Source organism: Mustela erminea, chromosome 2, assembly GCF_009829155.1.
Source record: "Mustela erminea isolate mMusErm1 chromosome 2, mMusErm1.Pri, whole genome shotgun sequence".
Classification (NCBI taxonomy): Eukaryota; Metazoa; Chordata; class Mammalia; order Carnivora; family Mustelidae; genus Mustela; species Mustela erminea.
This window is the reverse complement of record NC_045615.1, coordinates 20,632,854-20,649,515: the sequence shown is the minus strand read 5'-3', so window position 1 is coordinate 20,649,515 and position 16,662 is coordinate 20,632,854. Positions and strand designations below refer to the sequence as shown.

At 40.5% G+C, this 16,662-nt stretch overlaps 1 pseudogene; it reads right to left on the bottom strand.

Annotated features, from left to right (window-relative positions):
- Nucleotides 1-5,134: 5,134 nt before the first annotated feature.
- LOC116584133 lies at nucleotides 5,135-15,818 on the bottom strand (annotated as a pseudogene).
- Nucleotides 15,819-16,662: the final 844 nt, after the last annotated feature.

Below are 16,662 nucleotides of genomic sequence, written 5' to 3'. Positions count from 1 at the left end.
ACAAAAGATGAAAATTTAGAATACTTACCTTTTGGAGAAAATTTAATTTTCAGTTAGCATACAGCGCTATATTAGTTTCAGGTATACAAGATGGTGATTGGGCAATTCTCTACATTACTCAGTGCTCATCGTGGTAAGTGTGCTCTTAATCCCCTTCGCCTATTTCACCCATCCTGACCCACTCAAAACCAGAAAACAGACTCTTAACTATAGAGAACAAACTGATAGTTATCAGAGGGGAGGTAGAACACTTATCTTTAAACAAACAAACAAACAAACAAACAAACAAACAAACAGGGGTGCCTGGGTGGCTCAGTGGGTTAAGCTTAGGTCATGATCTCAGGGTCCTGGGATCGAGGCCCACATCAGGCTCTCTGCTCAGTCGGGAGCCTGCTTCCCTACCTCCCACCCCCACCTACCTCTCTGCCTACTTGTGAACTCTGTCTGTCAAATACATAAATAAAATCTTAAAAAAATTTTTTTTAAGAACCTTATTTTTAAAGTATGTGTGGAAACTATGGTTCATATTAGAATGTGTTTGCTTAACTGTCTTAAATAGCCAGTGGCTTTTTTTCTTAATAATCTATGGGGGGGTGGGGGTGGGGGAAACTTCATCTATGTAGTCCAAAGATGTTAAAAAGTATTCTTATCATATGAGGATTTCTCAAAGTAATTGAAGTGAAGAATTCTCTTGCTAGGGAGTGGGAATGTTCATCAGGTGTGTTCCCTGACCATTGTTAAAATCATAGATGCAGCTGTGTCGACCTCCTTAACTATGTGGTTTCTAGTTTAACCTGCACATAAGAATATTTCTGCTTCTTTCCTCCTGTTTGCCAACTTTCTCAGCAATGTGCAGTAAAGAAGCGTCTACAAATAAATACTCCCTCTACTTTTTTTGCTGCTGTGACCTGCTGACTAATTATTATTGTTAGTGGTTTATAAGGAATTCTAAAGAATACATTTAAATATATCTACCTAGAATGATAATAAAAATATTTAATAACCATTTTGATAAAAGCATTAAGCAATGCAAGTGAGTTCCTCCTGGATAAAGCAGAAGGAATGCCGGCCAGTAAACAGTCACTTTAGCCAGCCTGGTTGTATACCAATTGAATATCAGTTTCATATACACAAACATCCAAAAGTGGACCCATAAAGGAAAACACAATGGGTATTAACAACAATATTTCCTGAATTCTGTTTAGTGAAATCTGTTCTAATGTGTGTGTGTGTGTGTGCCTGTGTATACCTACATACAAATATGTATATATGAATAGGTAGGTAATCTCTAATATAAAACACTTTCTCAAAGTACATCCTTCTTAAACACATCGCTCCAATATCATAAATGGCATTTAGAATAGTTCACAACAGCCCGTTTAAACAGAAATACTGAACGTTGGCAGTGAAAATTGGAATAGATCCGCTTAGCCAAATTTTATCTTTATAATCTGAAAAAAGAATAATTGTGCTCAGGACATAGCTTTTATTGCCCTTCATCCTCTAAAATATGATATGTCACATTTCTACTTCTCTTCTTAGCTGGGTGTGACTAGGAATAAAATTTATACACTGGGGAACTGTCGTAGCAGTATCTCCTTATCTCACTATGACTTTGCCGATTCCCTTTTCTCAGTTATCTTATTTGTGAAACAATGATTCCATTAGAGATGAGAAATACATACACTTAAAAAATAAAAGGTGGCAGGCTACTGCTTGTGATGATTACATTAGCCATCCCCCAAGCTTTCCCCGTTCCTTAAATACATAAACCATCACTAACAGAATCCACAGCAACATCTCCAATTTGTGGCCAATAAAATCAGGATGGTGCTTAAATTTAAAACTATACTCTAGAATTACATTTTGTATATCTGTGGTAACAATTTCCATCTTCAAGTGCTACAGTAAACACTTGCTGAGGATGATTTTCCAGGTTTTGCAGGTGGTGAAAGTAGGGAGTTAAGTGTATTGTAAAGTTTCAGATTTAGGTCAAAGATTTTCTGATTCCCAGTTTATCTGTGAGACCCAACCTGATGATTGAGTCGCTTTTCGGTCCTTTGAACATACTGCTGCAAAATGCACCATTTCCTTTCTTTTAAACAGTCACAGAATAATATTTAACAAGAAAATAATTTTTAATTTTTAAAAAATTAAAATGATTTTCCAATTAATGGTTTGTGTCTTTAATACAATTACTTCAGGGTTAACTTTTCTAGGTGAGGATGAACATCCCATGCTTTCCTCTAGGCAGTTCTTTTCTATATTTTATCATTACATCAAATGTGCATATATCACAGATTTGATTAAATAATGCTCACAGTAAACACCAACAATGGGTACACGCAGCATTGGGTTGAAAGCATTGTAAAAGCCAGCAGCTGTTCTATGTAAGGGGCTAATTATGCATGATGAGTATCTAATTTGAGAGCAACACAGAGCTCATTTCATCTAAACAGCAAAGTAATTGATGTGACACAATCAGTGTATCGCTTATGGATTTTTTTTAATTGACTTTACAAAGTATAAAGATGACGAATGAGTGGATGCCACTCACTGTTCTTGACTCAGGAACCAGAGAAGGGGGTACACTTTCTTTGGGGCAGGACTTTCGACTTGTGCATACTGTTGAATGATTCTGAATACTTCACTACTTACATAGTGATTTCTTGGTTCAGTACCAAGGCTGTGCATTATAATGGAAGGTCGATTAGGCCTTTCCTCTACACACCTGCCAAATGTAAAAGGTACTTAGTGGTGTGAACATGTTGACAAATTCAAAAAACCAACCACAAAATTCTCCTTTAACAACTTGTCTCATATTTATGAAAAAAGGTGATTGAAGTATATCTGATGAAATAAATATTTTAAGTCTGACTAAATATAAAGCATGACTGATCCTGATTCCTTAAGCTTCATAAATTATTACAAAGAAGCAGCATCTGTTTGTACTCTGTTTCTTGCATTTGACGGTGGCCCGCATCAAGCCGTACACCGTCCCCAAATCCGCAGAGGCCACTCTGCCCTTCGCTGTGCTCTGTAATACACTGAACTCGGTGTTAACAGCATTTCCGTCTTGCTTATCATTCTACCCAAACTGTCTTTTCGAGGGCCTGGCACATAGTTGGCAATCAAAAGAATGTGTTTTGCATGAAGAATGAATGGGTGGAAATAGAGCAGTTAAGATTATCCAGTTGCTTTGAGCTCTAATGAAGTCGTATCTAAGAAATTCAGGGGATAATTCCTTATTATTTCCATTTATTCCTGATTATTTTTTTTGTCCTCTGCAGGAGAAGTAGCATAATAAGTCATACCTGATTAGGAGAGACTCTAAGAAGATTAACTCATTCAGACTGATGTACTGTCCCCAGTACATCATGGTATGACCACTTATGGGAAAGAAAACATGCTTTTGAAATGAATATACTTTGGCTTGTATATCATGATACTTAAACTCGCTGAGCCCCATGTCCCTTGTTTTAATATTCAGTTATTTTATTAGATGAGAAAACAACTGTAAACTCACTAGCATCACACCCAATAACATAGTAGGTCTAGATTACATATTATCTTCCCTTTTCTTTATAGCTATTTATATAGAACATTGTTATGTTCATATTGAGAATTTGAGGGAAAGAATTCTTAAGAATCCATTAAAGTATTAATCTTCTCTTTTAAATTTACTGTAACCCATGAATTGTACGTGATTCTGCTGTTTTCACTTACAGCTTTGCGCATCTGCTTATTTGATCTAGTGCCTACAAAACGTATAAACTGCCCCTTGCCCTAGATGGACTCATTATCCAAATTAAGCGTACACACATACACATAGATTTATAGCAAGAACAGAAACAGTTACTTAAAGGAAATCAACATTAAACTCGATGGGCCATATTAAACCCACATTAAATCCACCTGAGCTGCACTTTCCTCTTGACAGGGTAATTGTAGGGGTGAGTGGTGAGGCTGAAGTGTGAAGTGATTGCACAGATGGTTAGAGGGTAGGAGACAGGTGTTTGAATAGACTCAACCTTCCCACTAGGTTTGTTCAACCCAGTGATTCTCAATGTATTTTTCTTGCCCCACAAGTTCCATTTTTATTCATATTGGGTCTGCAGATGTCCACCGAGTAAGTGGATACAAATGAGAGTAGAGTATGCTTAAATATTAAACGTGGCATTGACATGGGCTGATCTGGCCATTGGAAAGATAATTGCATACATGGTGTTCTTCTGTGATGAGAGACTCTCTTCATGCCATCAGTGGGCATGAATTCCAAAAGCTATAAGCAAGTTTGGCTGGCAGAAGAAAATCACCAAAACCTAGAATTTCTCTCTGGTCATTTATGTTACAGTTAACAGTGCACTGTCTTCCCTAGTCCCTCTCCCCACCGGAAAGGAATAAGCACGCGTAATAGGTCATCTTATTTGGGACTATAGGAAGATGACTGGAAGCTGCATTAGATTGCTTCTGGCCCTCCCAGAGACCCCTCCAACCTAACTGGCAACATTTGGCCAAAAGTTCCGGAGGCAGTCATCCTGGGGTGTTTGGAACCAGCCATCGTGCTCAGAAGTGTGGATTTTGGACACCGTTGTTTCAGAATGAAGCTGGGGAACTGATGACTAATCTGAAGAAGATGGTGATTGCATAGCAGGAAGGGGGGATGTGAGACTTGCTGGGAAGGAAGTAGAGAACAAAAGATTTTTATTTATTTTATTAAGATGTTATTTATTTATTGGACAGACAGATCACAAGTAGACAGAGAGGCTGGCAGAGAGAGAAGGAAGCAGGCTCCCTGCTGAGCAGAGAGCCGGATGTGGGGCTCTATCCCAGGACCCTGGGACCATGACCTGAGCTGAAGGCAGAGGCTTTAACCCACTGAGCCACCCAGGCACCCCAAGAACAAAAGATTTTAATTGTCTCCTTTTTTTTTTTATAGAAGGTGCTAGTAATGCTCCTCTTTACTGTGACTACATTCTGCCTTTCAGAAGGTTCCATCTTAACTAAAAAGGCCTGAAAATCCTTTGCTTACAGCTGCTGCAAAGGTTTGAATACTGAGCAACACGTTGCTTTCATGGGGGACAATGGCAGGCGCTGTTCTGTCGTGAAAGGCTCATGAGTTGGCTCTCCATCCCTACCGTCCTGATGCAATCTGGAGCCCAGTCAGAGGGATTCTACCCAGGGGGAGCAGCAGGGATTCTGTCTTCCCTGTCTGCAAACGAATACATAGCATTGTTTCGCAATTGTTTGAAATCCTTGAGATTACAAACAAGTCTAGAATGTTGGAAATTGAAATCTCAATAACTCCTTTACCCAATATACTGAGTTCTTGTCCTGTAGTAGGAACCATAGCAGGTCCTGAGAAATGAGTAATGAGCAAGGTAGACCTGGCCTCCATTTGCATAAGACTTATAACCAACTGGAGGTCCCAGACAGCAAACAGATAGGTACATAAATAAATATTAAAGAATAATGATGTGACCTGATGCATAGAAGTAAAACATGCATGGAGCACATGTAACAAAATGGCATGGTCTAGGCCGGGGGTCAGGCAAGTCTCTGAGGAAAACACTATCTATCCTGACACTATCAATACCTGACGAGTATTTTAGCCAGATGAAGAATGGGGAAGAGTGTTCTGATCTTAGGACAGAACATGCATGAAGGCCCTGGGTCAGGAAAAAGTATGGCACAGCTGAACCTGAAGATGAGATACACCACAGTGAGATCATTCCTTATTGGAACTTAGGTTTACCCATGGTGCAGAGTGAGACGCCAACGAAATCCAGACTGAGGGGCGACATTTTTAAAAGTTCACTTTGATGTGTAACCGAGAATTAGAAAGAGAAGATGTGGAAGTGGAGAAAGGACTAAGAGGCTTGGGTAATATTCCCAGTGAGAGACGATGGCCGCAGCCAGGATGGGGTCGTGGGAACAGAGAGAGAGGAGCGTGCGTGCGTCAACAGGCTTTCTCATACACTACCTGGACCATGTCCTTCCTCTCAGCTAATTAGGCCAAAGCATTGAAATCCTATCTTATTTCCCAAGAATTAACAGCCTCCTTTTCTGTAAATAGATAACAGCAATACTTGTATTGTCAAGAACAGTGTTTAGTACATCTAGGCACTGCCAGGAAGATTCCAACAATGTAAGGTTAATTCCTGTACGTATTATAATAGATCTGAAGTGAAGCTGTTTCACGTCTATCCCCTTGAATAAGGTGTCTTCTATACAGATACATGGAAAATAATCCATTGTGTGGAATGATAAAATTATACCTTGATATGATTCAATGAAACACGTAGATAGATCATAATAACTTAATCCCCCAGAATTATAAATGCACAATATGCATTGTATTTAGACCAGCAGTCCTTCTTTCCCTAGATAACTAACAGGCAATGGCTACTTAATGTCTTAACCCACTTGTGTCCTGTCTCTCTGTCTTAGCTCAGTCTAGCCCCACTGGACTATCTCAGCTGTCTGGTGGACCTCGCTGCATTTTACCACCTTCTGCGCTCGGTCCTCTGCTCTCCACTCCGTCCTCCTGCCTCCTCCTCTTTCCTGTTTGCTACTAGCACTCCCTTTTGCTCTTCCACATCCCTTCCACCTGTATTTTCTTGCTGCACACCACACTGATTTCTTGCCTTCTCCTCTGTTCTTCACTCTTTCTCCTTTTTCTCCTCACTCATGCTTTCTCTCCGGGAGACTCTGCTCCTTTTCACTGGAGAGAGGGAAGTTAAATTCCAAACCTGCCATGTCAGGAATGACACCTGTGCCTCTACTGAAGTCAAGAGAAGCTGATAGGATGAAGCAAAGAGCAGTCGCCCTACTTCTGGCAAAGCAAACCCTGTGATGGTAACGGGATTTCTCAAGGCTCCATCAGCACACGTGGTTTTTCCTACAAGGTCAGCTTTCACGTCTGAGCTCTATCATGAATGCCGCTCCTCTGGATGAGGGCATCCCTCCCCTGGTGGAGGGCAAATATTAGCACATTTTCCATATACAGATATCATCACACATACAGCAAATCATGAAATAATCACCTCACATGACATCACTTGGGAGAATTTTAGAATTGTAAGGGACATTGGGCAAATCTGAAGAGCATGTTAGTTTTCAAGAGTAATTAGGTATCATCTACCAGGGAGAAGACCCTACGGATGTAGCATTAAGGATAGTTTTGTTTTTATGGGGTGGAGAGGAAAGGACAGCTTGCAGGGAGTGGAGAGTGACTTGGCCATCCAGGAGGCCCCTAGGAAGAAGATGCCAGGAAAGAAGGCCATCCGCATAAGGCACAGCAGACGACATAAAGAATGCCCGCTCTGCGTCTGGGCATGTAGGGGAGCTGGACCGGGTCTGTACAGATTTGACACCAGAGACTGTGTTCAACCACTTGTGAATTTTAGCTGCCCACATCTCAGACACCACAGAAAAAGGAATATGAAGGCTAGCAAATTTTTGTGTATTCATTCAACAAACAATCATCAAGCCTTTACTTTGTGTTAGGCACTGTTTTTGGAAGTGAGAATACAGCAGTGAACAAAACAGTTTCTACCCTTAAGGAGCTTATATTCTCATGTAGAAGACAGATAATGAACCCCCAAATAAATAAATGTACTATTACTACTCTTACTCATACTAGTATACCTCTCATTACTACTATTACTGAAGCTACCTCTGTTTCTACACTACTACTAATGATAATTAACATTTAGGTAATCCTTACAATTAACCAAGGATTTTTCTGATTCTCTTACATACATTACCTCCCTTAATTTTCACAATCCTCTTTTTGGATAGGTACTGTCATAGTAATTCCCCTTTTACAGATGAGGCACAATCAGCTTATGTGCCTTCCTCAGAGTCATATGGCCCTAAGTGGAAGAGTTATATGATGTCAGTGATAAATATTCTGAGGAAAAATAAAGATCAGTGAATGCCATCCACAGATTTAGCCAATGGAAGTAATATGATTAGTGATAACATAATCTTTGGAATCTGAGATCTTGGATCAAGGTGCTACATCCGAGTTCTGTGATTTTAAGCAAATTCTATTGTTTTCTTTAGGCCTCACACTTGTCATCTGTTAAATGGGGATAATAAAACCTAGTGAGAGGGGTTTCTGTAAGCATAAAGTAAGATTAAATTATATAACGATTAAAAAGGATTCAACAATACATGCATGAAAATTAATAGGGCTTGAAGCTCAACAACAGCCAGCACAAAGTTAGGTGAAAACAAATTGCCCATGGCTGAATATTTCTAGGATGGGAAAGAATTATTTTTTTTTTAAGGATTTAGTCACTCCAAGGAGTAAGGAATATAGAAGATTCAGATCTTCCCAAGGGAAATGGACTCTTCCAAGAAATTACTGTGTTTGTCTGATACAAGAGGGTAGAGGCTCCCCAAGGAGCTCAGACTGGCAAGAAGGAGGGAGCAGTGAGTGTGAGAGAGAAGCTGAGCCCTAGGGGTTCGGGGGCTTTCCTACTGAAGGGAACCACTCTGGCCAGAAGGGATCACCCAGCCCCTCTTAGACACACAATACAGGCTAACAGTGAAAGGGCTGGGGCCAGCCTTAGCCTTGTTCCTGAACGACATCTTACCTGGTGAAATATAGGTGGATCTTTATAGAGATCTAAGAGGAGGGAACGTGGCCAAACACGGATGTCTGTTTTCCTTAGTCTTCTATGACCTCATATCCCCAGACCTGCTGTGTTTGGCAGGACCCCAGATGGTATTTACCATTATTGTGATAGGAAAAAAATAAATGTTTGTTGCCTTTGATGTGCCTCTCGGTTTCTTTCTGCTCACTCTAATCATGGTCTTTGCCTATCAAACAGTTCTGCTTCGTGACTAACAATCCAAGATGTGGCCAATTTCACTTAAAGGTTATCTCTGAGAGACGTGTTATTTTGGGTTGGTTGTTTGGTATACTGAAAAAAAGCTATGCCTTGTTATCATAGAGTGATTTTCTTGTCAATCAAAAAGACTTTAGGAACCATGACCTCTGCCCATAGACAAAATAAAAAATGTTTTGGGCCAGTGTTAAAATGTACATTGGCATTGCAATCAATGCTCATGCTTCAGAAGTGAAGATTAATGGATTTTATGCTGGATTTTGCCAATACTGTCTTCTCACATTTTTGGAAATCCATTTAGCCTGTTCATAGCATCCTTTTTTAGTGTATTAGACTGTAGTATGGCTTCAGTAGGATCTGCCTATATTTTGTATTGGGGCATTCAACCATGAGAGAATAATTTAGTGCAATAACTTTATGGAGATGGGAGGCAAGGAGAGTGTAAACTTTGTTATATTATAGAACATGAAGTGGGTTTTTTTGAGATTTTATTTATTTATTTGACAAAGATGACAAGTAGGCAGAGAGGCAGGCAGTGCGTGGCGGGGTGGGGAGCGGGAAGCAGGCCCCCTGCTGAGCAGAGAGCCCAATGTGGGGCTTGATCCCAGGACCCTGAGATCATGACCTGAGCCGAAGACAGAGGCTTAACCTACTGAGCCACCCAGGTGCCCCACAGAACATGAGGTTTTAACCCATGTGATATCCTTAATGAAAACAGGAACATGGATGGAACTAGTGGGCATTATGCTAAGTGAAATAAGCCAGAGAAACACAACTACCCTTGATTTAACTTATATGTGGGCTCCAAAAAGCAAAATACATGAATAAAAAAAAAAGCAGAAACAGTCCCGTAAATACAGAGAACAAACTGGTGGGTGCAGGGGGGGAGGGTATGAGGGGATGGGGAAAATGAGTGGAGAGTGGGAGGCGCAGGCTTCCACATATGGAATGAATAAATCTTAGGGATGAAAGGCACAGCATAGAGAGTATAATTGATGTTATTGTAACAGTGTTGTGTGGTGTCACAGGGAAACTACACTTACGAGCATAGCATTGCACGTAGAGTTGTCAAATCACTGTGTCGTACTCCCGAAACTAACGTAACATTGTGTGTCAACTATGTTTGAAAAAGTAAATGTATTTTTAAAATAAGCATACTTTTTCATACCACCCTTGATATTATTTTGATTTGCGATATTTAATTCATTTGAGAAGTATTCGAGGTGGAAGACAAGGGGGAAGAATTTCTACATGTTTATCATTATCAATGCCTCAATTAAATGCCTAGGTATGTATAATTCTTTGTTGCATACCTAATAAATACTTGCTGGTGGCATATGGCTGCTGCTTACTTTTCTTGGTCTACCAGATACCCTGTGGCCACTTTTGAGTATGAGTCAGAACCAATGCTCACAATTGCTCCTTTGGCCTGCACTTTTGGGGGTTATTATTGTTAATAATGATTTTTTTTCCAGCTTTAACCTCCACATATTCTCTAGACTGGATTCAAATGCCTTTTAAGCTAAATTTCCTGAGACAACCTGGAATGACTGTCACTTCTTAAATTTAAAGTTGTGCTCTTCAACCTGTGTTCTTACGTGAGGGCCCAAGTAGGGACTCTGTGAATATGTGTAAGTCTATTCACGGTCCTCCCCAGTGTGAGGAATTAGCACTTTCCTCTTTTATTTGAAAGACTCTTCCCTTTGAGTGTGAAGCCATGTGGACATAGAGTTAGTGGAGAATCAGCGTTTGTTAGACTGTATTGATCCCTGGGTCCTTCAGAGAAGTTACAGTAAGAGACTCAAAATGGCAAACAACACAAAAAGAACAGGGTAAAAAAAGCTTCAGGAAAACCAACCTACACACCTGAAGAGTACTTTGAGTGGTCTTTTTCCAAAAATATAAGTTAGTAGCTCCAGCCTGGATTGATGGGCTTGTAGGTACACATCTGAGCAGAACTGATTGCCTTTCAGTATAAAAAAGCCAGTTTCACATTCACTTTTCAAACATAGTTTGCTGCGTTTCCAGAAAATCAAAAGCATTATTCTCTGTTTTTGAAAGTTTTTAAATATTAAAAGAAACCAGTCATGGACAGGAAAATATGGGATGGGTATTTAACAAGCAAGTTTTTCTCTTTGAAAGAGTTGCATAAATGCTAAAAAAAAACCACTGTGGCTTGGTGGGTTCACCTCAGCCATCAATTACTTCACTGTCTGGTACAGCAGACTCTGAATGTAATTGTTGAATTAGTGAAAGAATGTTAATAACCCATGAAAAACAGACTCTGCAAAATATTTTGAGCTTTTGGGATTCGAAAACAGAGATACTCTTCCTTTTTTCCATAAGTTTATAACAGCCCACTCTTTATAACTTCAGTGTTGCCCAAGCTGACTCTGCCTCTCTCCCTACCTGTTGCGGCTCAGGGGACATCTAGATGATGCTTCTTGCCCTGTATTCTGAGCGGTCTTGCTCTGACCTAGAATACCTGGTTTTTCTTGGGCTTTCTGACCTCAACTATGCCCTTTGTCCAGTCATTGCTGTCCACCTGGTTTTAAATTTAGGTCTCACTCTGACTCTTTGATTGCCATAAACCATAATCTGTGGAGTTGTCTTGTCTCACTGTTGTGAGACAAGCTCTAAAAGTCTCAGGCCCCTAGATGGAAGTTTGGATGTCAGCTACTGAGTATCTTTTCCTACCATGTCTATGATAGGGCTAGACATGCCACGATTCTTTCACTGCCAGTGTAACTAAGTGATTTATTTCTTCTGGAACCTTCATACATTGACAAAGATACACCCAGAGCTTGAAATTCCAGGCCTCAGACTCCAGACAGTCAGCTAGAGATAAAGATGGAACCCTGACTTCAACAAAGTGCCAAAGACCAGCTGTGTCCTGAGGCTCAGTAGTGCCCTCCACAGTGGGTGGTCTGAGTTCAGGAAGTAGGATTGGGGTCTCAGCATTGTAACTAGACTAGCATTCCAAGACCCCAGAGTGTTGCACAGAAATTCACCAGCAAACAGAGACCCTGCCATCATTTGTCCATCAGTAAATGAATTGCTGCTATCTAGGATTTCACGGTAACTTAGCCCAACTTTTGGTTCTCATGCTCAGGAGGAGATGGAGAGACGTAGATGAAGGCTGCCCTCCAATCCGGAGCCCCAGGGCCTCCCAACCATGTGTGGTTGCCCACGTGTGGAGGCTCATATTGGAGGACAGCATCAAGGAGTCCAGATGTGCTGTCCATCCTTTCTAGTCCTTGTTTATGGACAGCAGTGTCGCACATGCTGCTGTCATGCCTGCAGATGCCCTTTTCTCCTTCACGACTGAGTTGATGTCATGGTACTCCTGAGGCAATACAGAGTAGAGGTCAAGAGCTGGGTCTTGGCGCCATACTGCCTGGAATCCAAGCTTGATTCTGTATATATCATTCTGAGAACTTGAGCAATTTGCTTAGACTCCCTGGAATTCACTATCTTTCTTGTAAAGTGAAACTTCATCATTCATCAGCTACTTATTGTGCTGCTTCTATGGAAGGGGACTATTTGGGGGTTGAGGACACAGCTGTAAAAGTGAACTAGGAAAGTTACCTGTCACCATGGAACTTAAGTTCTAGAGGGGAAATAGATAATGCACAAAAATGAATGTATATTCTCAAAGAGATGAGAGCTATGCAGAAAAATAAAACATGGTAAGAGAATAAAGAGTGAGGTGGGGGGGCACTTAGGTGGCTCAGTGGGTTAAGCCTCTGGCTTCGGCGGCTGAGGTCATGATCTCAGGGTCCTGGGATCAAGCCCCGAATTGGGCTCTCTGCTCAGCAGGGAGCCTGCTTCCTTCTTTCTCTCTGCCTGCCTCTCTGTCTACTTGTGATCTCTCTCTCTGTCAAATAAATAAATAAAATCTTAAAAAAAAATTCCTGGTTCTTTAAAAAAAAAAAAAAGAGCGAGGCATATTATTTTAGATGACGTAATCATAATAGTCCTCTCTTTTGGAGATGTTGACCATCCATCTGAATGCAGTGAAGAATAAGCCATGCATGTAACTGGCATTCCTTTCAGAGAAAACTCCAATTGCAAAGGCCCTGAGGCTGAACTTTGCCTGGGATAATGACATTACCTGTTACATACAGTTACTGTGAGGTTAAATGGCTAATTCATTTAAGAACTTTCAATAGACCCTGTACATAAATGTTTCTTGCTAAAGACTGGTTGTTAGTATTATCAGACTGCTTCAGATACTCTGGCCCAGCTAGTCCCATTGTGGCTGGGGTAGATGGTCCAGGTAGGCTACCCTGATGGCTGGGGACATGGCCACCTGCTGCTTCCTGCCGGTAAAACTGCTGGGTGCGTGTAACATGTGGAGAAGCTGGTGTTGTGTCTCTCTTCTGCTGCCCATTCTTCCTCTTATATCTTGGTTTCCACTAGCTAGACATCTTTTCGGTTCCTTAAGTCAGCTCTGCCATCTGCTTTGCGTGAGATTTCTGTCACCAGTAGTGCCTATATCACCTACCAAGCCACAGGCCACTCTCCATCACGGTGCCAGGGATCCAAGATGATTATTTATCATATAGGAAGATTGCAGCCAACACATATTTCACTGGGGTCTGTGTTTTGTCAAATAGATAACCTCCCTCTTTGAGTGTAAATGAAAAAATAAAGTCACCAAAATATGGTGGAGTTCACTCCTTTGAATAGACCACCCGTCTATTCAATGGGGTGTGGTGATCTTACGTAAGAAAATGGACAAACCCCCACAGACCTACCGCTGCCTCAGTGCTTTCACCATTTGAGCCTTGCACCTGCTCCCACAGGCTCATGACCTTCTGAAGCTGCTCTGTTGAATCTTTTGTGATTTGTCATTTTTAAAGAAGATTATACTTGTTGTTGCTCGCAACCTCGTCCATGTTTGGAAAAGTGACAAGTAGAGAATGGCCCTTAGTCATTCCTCGGTCTGGCTGTGCACACGGTGGATTTAGCATTCAGGGATGTAAGAGGCTGGTTGCCCACCAGACTTGCTTAAGGAATACATCTTATATGATCTTCTGTGCCAGATCCACTAACATGACATCCCATAGTCAATAATAATGTCAACTTCAACAGATATTGTGAGCCTATTCAAAGCTAGATGTTATGCTAAGACTTTTCATTTTTTTAATCTCATTTCAACCTTATAACAGTATTATTTAACCCAGATACTCCATACGTCAGTAGGCTACAAGATCCCACCTCCCATTAATGTCCAAATCTCAATAACATGGGTCTCTACCCTCTTCTCACTATTAGATGTCCAACATCTTTACCAGTTTCCCATCCATGAATTTTTTGGATATCTGTGCCATATGGGTCTGGATTTGGCCCACACCTGGGTTTTTCTGCAGGTCTCTTTTTCTTGCCCCAAGACTTGTCTCACTCAAGCCACCTGCTGCTAATCTCCCTGACACAGCTCTGTCTCAAGTGTAGGCTCAGACACTTCCCATATTTCTCTACTGTCATAGGGAAGATCAAAATGTAGTATTTTAGTGAGACTCTTATATGATAGTTTTGGGGAACAAAAAGGAATAATACACAGAGGACTTAAAATTGAGTATTAGATGTGATTGCTCTCAGGATCTTCAGGCATAGGCCCCTTGGACGCCCTTTCTGAGGCCGAAGCCCCTACAATGCACTGATGTTCTCGCTTCTGTTGTCTGATATGTTGGTAGAAGCCAGTTTGTGTTGGCAATAAGACCTCCTTGCAAATGCACCTTGTACTGATTCTAAACCTCTTCCTTCTCCAGTTCTGAACAGAGGAACGGTTATTCCATATTATCTACAAGCTAATCCTTGGGCTCTCATTTTCCATGGCAGGATGAAGAACATCCTCAGGGGTTTTCCCTAAGGCCCCCTACTAAAGGCAATGCATAAAAATGCAGCAAACCAACATTAGGACGTTGCCCAATTTCTGAGTTACTCTCTATCAACTCACTTCATATACAAGATATTAACAAGTGTTCAAATTCAGCTTCAGCTTTACCAACTCCGTCCCTTATAGACATAGTCTAAGACCAGCTGCCAGAGCCTACCTGACACCTTCCAGTCTCTGCTTCCAGCCTCTGCCATGTTTAGTACATACAGTCATTCCCCCCTTACCTGCAGTTTCACTTTCTGCACTTTGGGTTATCCACTGTCAACCACAGCCCCGAAGCAGAAGACCCTCCTCCTCACGTATCATCAGAACAACCGTAATAGCTGAACACTAACATTACAAAGCCCATGTCATTCACCTCACTGTGTCTCAGCACATAGACCTTTTTATCATCTCATCATCACAAGAAGAAGGGTGAGTACAATACAATAAGATTCTTAGGACTGCATTCACATAACCTTTATTACAGTATATTGTTATAGTTCCATTTTATTTGTAGTAATTGTTGTTAGTATCTTACTAACTAAATTACTGTGCCTAATTTATAACTTACATGTTATCATAGGTCCGTATGTAGAGGAAAAAGCATAGTGTATATAGGGTTTGGCACTTTTCATGGTTTCAAACGACTTCTGGAGGTCTTAGAACCTACCCTCCACAGATGAGAGGAAAATGACTGTATTATTCTATTTAATTCTCACCACAGTCCTGTGGAACAGGTATCACTGGTCTGTTTGGGGCTTTTTTTTTTTTTTTTTGTCATTTACTAGAAAAAAATGTGATGAGATTAGCTCTGTTATTAAGTCCATGTAACAGATAAGGAAACAAAAAGTTTAGAAAGGTTAAATAACTTGCCTAACATGACAGACATTTGTCCAGAGGGCAAGTGTATACTGAACATCTCTTCATCCAATGCTACCTTCTTTGTCAAAGATAACTTACCACCCCATGAACTCCTTAGTCATTTCATGATCTACCACTGTGTTCAGTTTGGTTTCTAGCTTTGGACCAGGCTGCTCAAATGCGTAAGCTTTGGTCTCCAGGTCTGTACCCATAGATTAGTCACTAAATAAGGCAAATATCATGTTTTTAAAATGTGCCCCTCCTCTCTTATCATTCGTGGACAGCACAGCCTTCACCCCTCAACTTTGGGTTCTCCACACGGACCTTCTCTGACTCCTCCAGCCACAGAGACCTTCCTTCTCTGCACTGCTCTAAGCATGTCTTTCTAGTTTTCTTAAGCTGCGTGACATGGCATTTTATTCTGTATTCTGAAAGGTCTTTATTAATCACTGCATAGTACCCCACATTGTTGTCCTATGCTTTTTATTCCTGTGGTTAACTTGTCTTCAGTATAAAACTAAAACTCCCTTGCAGGTAAGGGCCATGTCTTAAACTTCTTTTGTGTTTTCTCCAAAGAATCAAATGTTATACTAACTTTATACAGAATACTAAATGAATATTGGCTCAATATATTGTTGACGAGAATTAACCAAAAAGGAATGAACTGGTATAAATAATCTGATGATGTCTCATAAAATATGTTTTGAATTATTTTTCATGTGGCCAATAAATTTGTAAGAGCTATAAACTGTCAGTGGTAATACTAGAAGCAAGTAGTAAAAAGTCTTTTTATCTTTAAAAAATTTAAAAAGAAATGACTCTCCATGGTTCATAAATAGATGTTGAAAAAGGAAACCTATATACATATATAGTTTTCAGTAACTTGAAAAAAGAGTTAAAATAGTTTCTTAGGGTTTCCAAATAGCAGTGTCCACATATTAATTGCTAGGTGGTCTTTTCTCAATGTGATCCTTGTAGTTATTAAGAAAAAAAAAAAAGGAGGGTAGCATTTTGGTTTGATTTTGGTGACTACTGTTTGATAGAGGCAAATGCCAA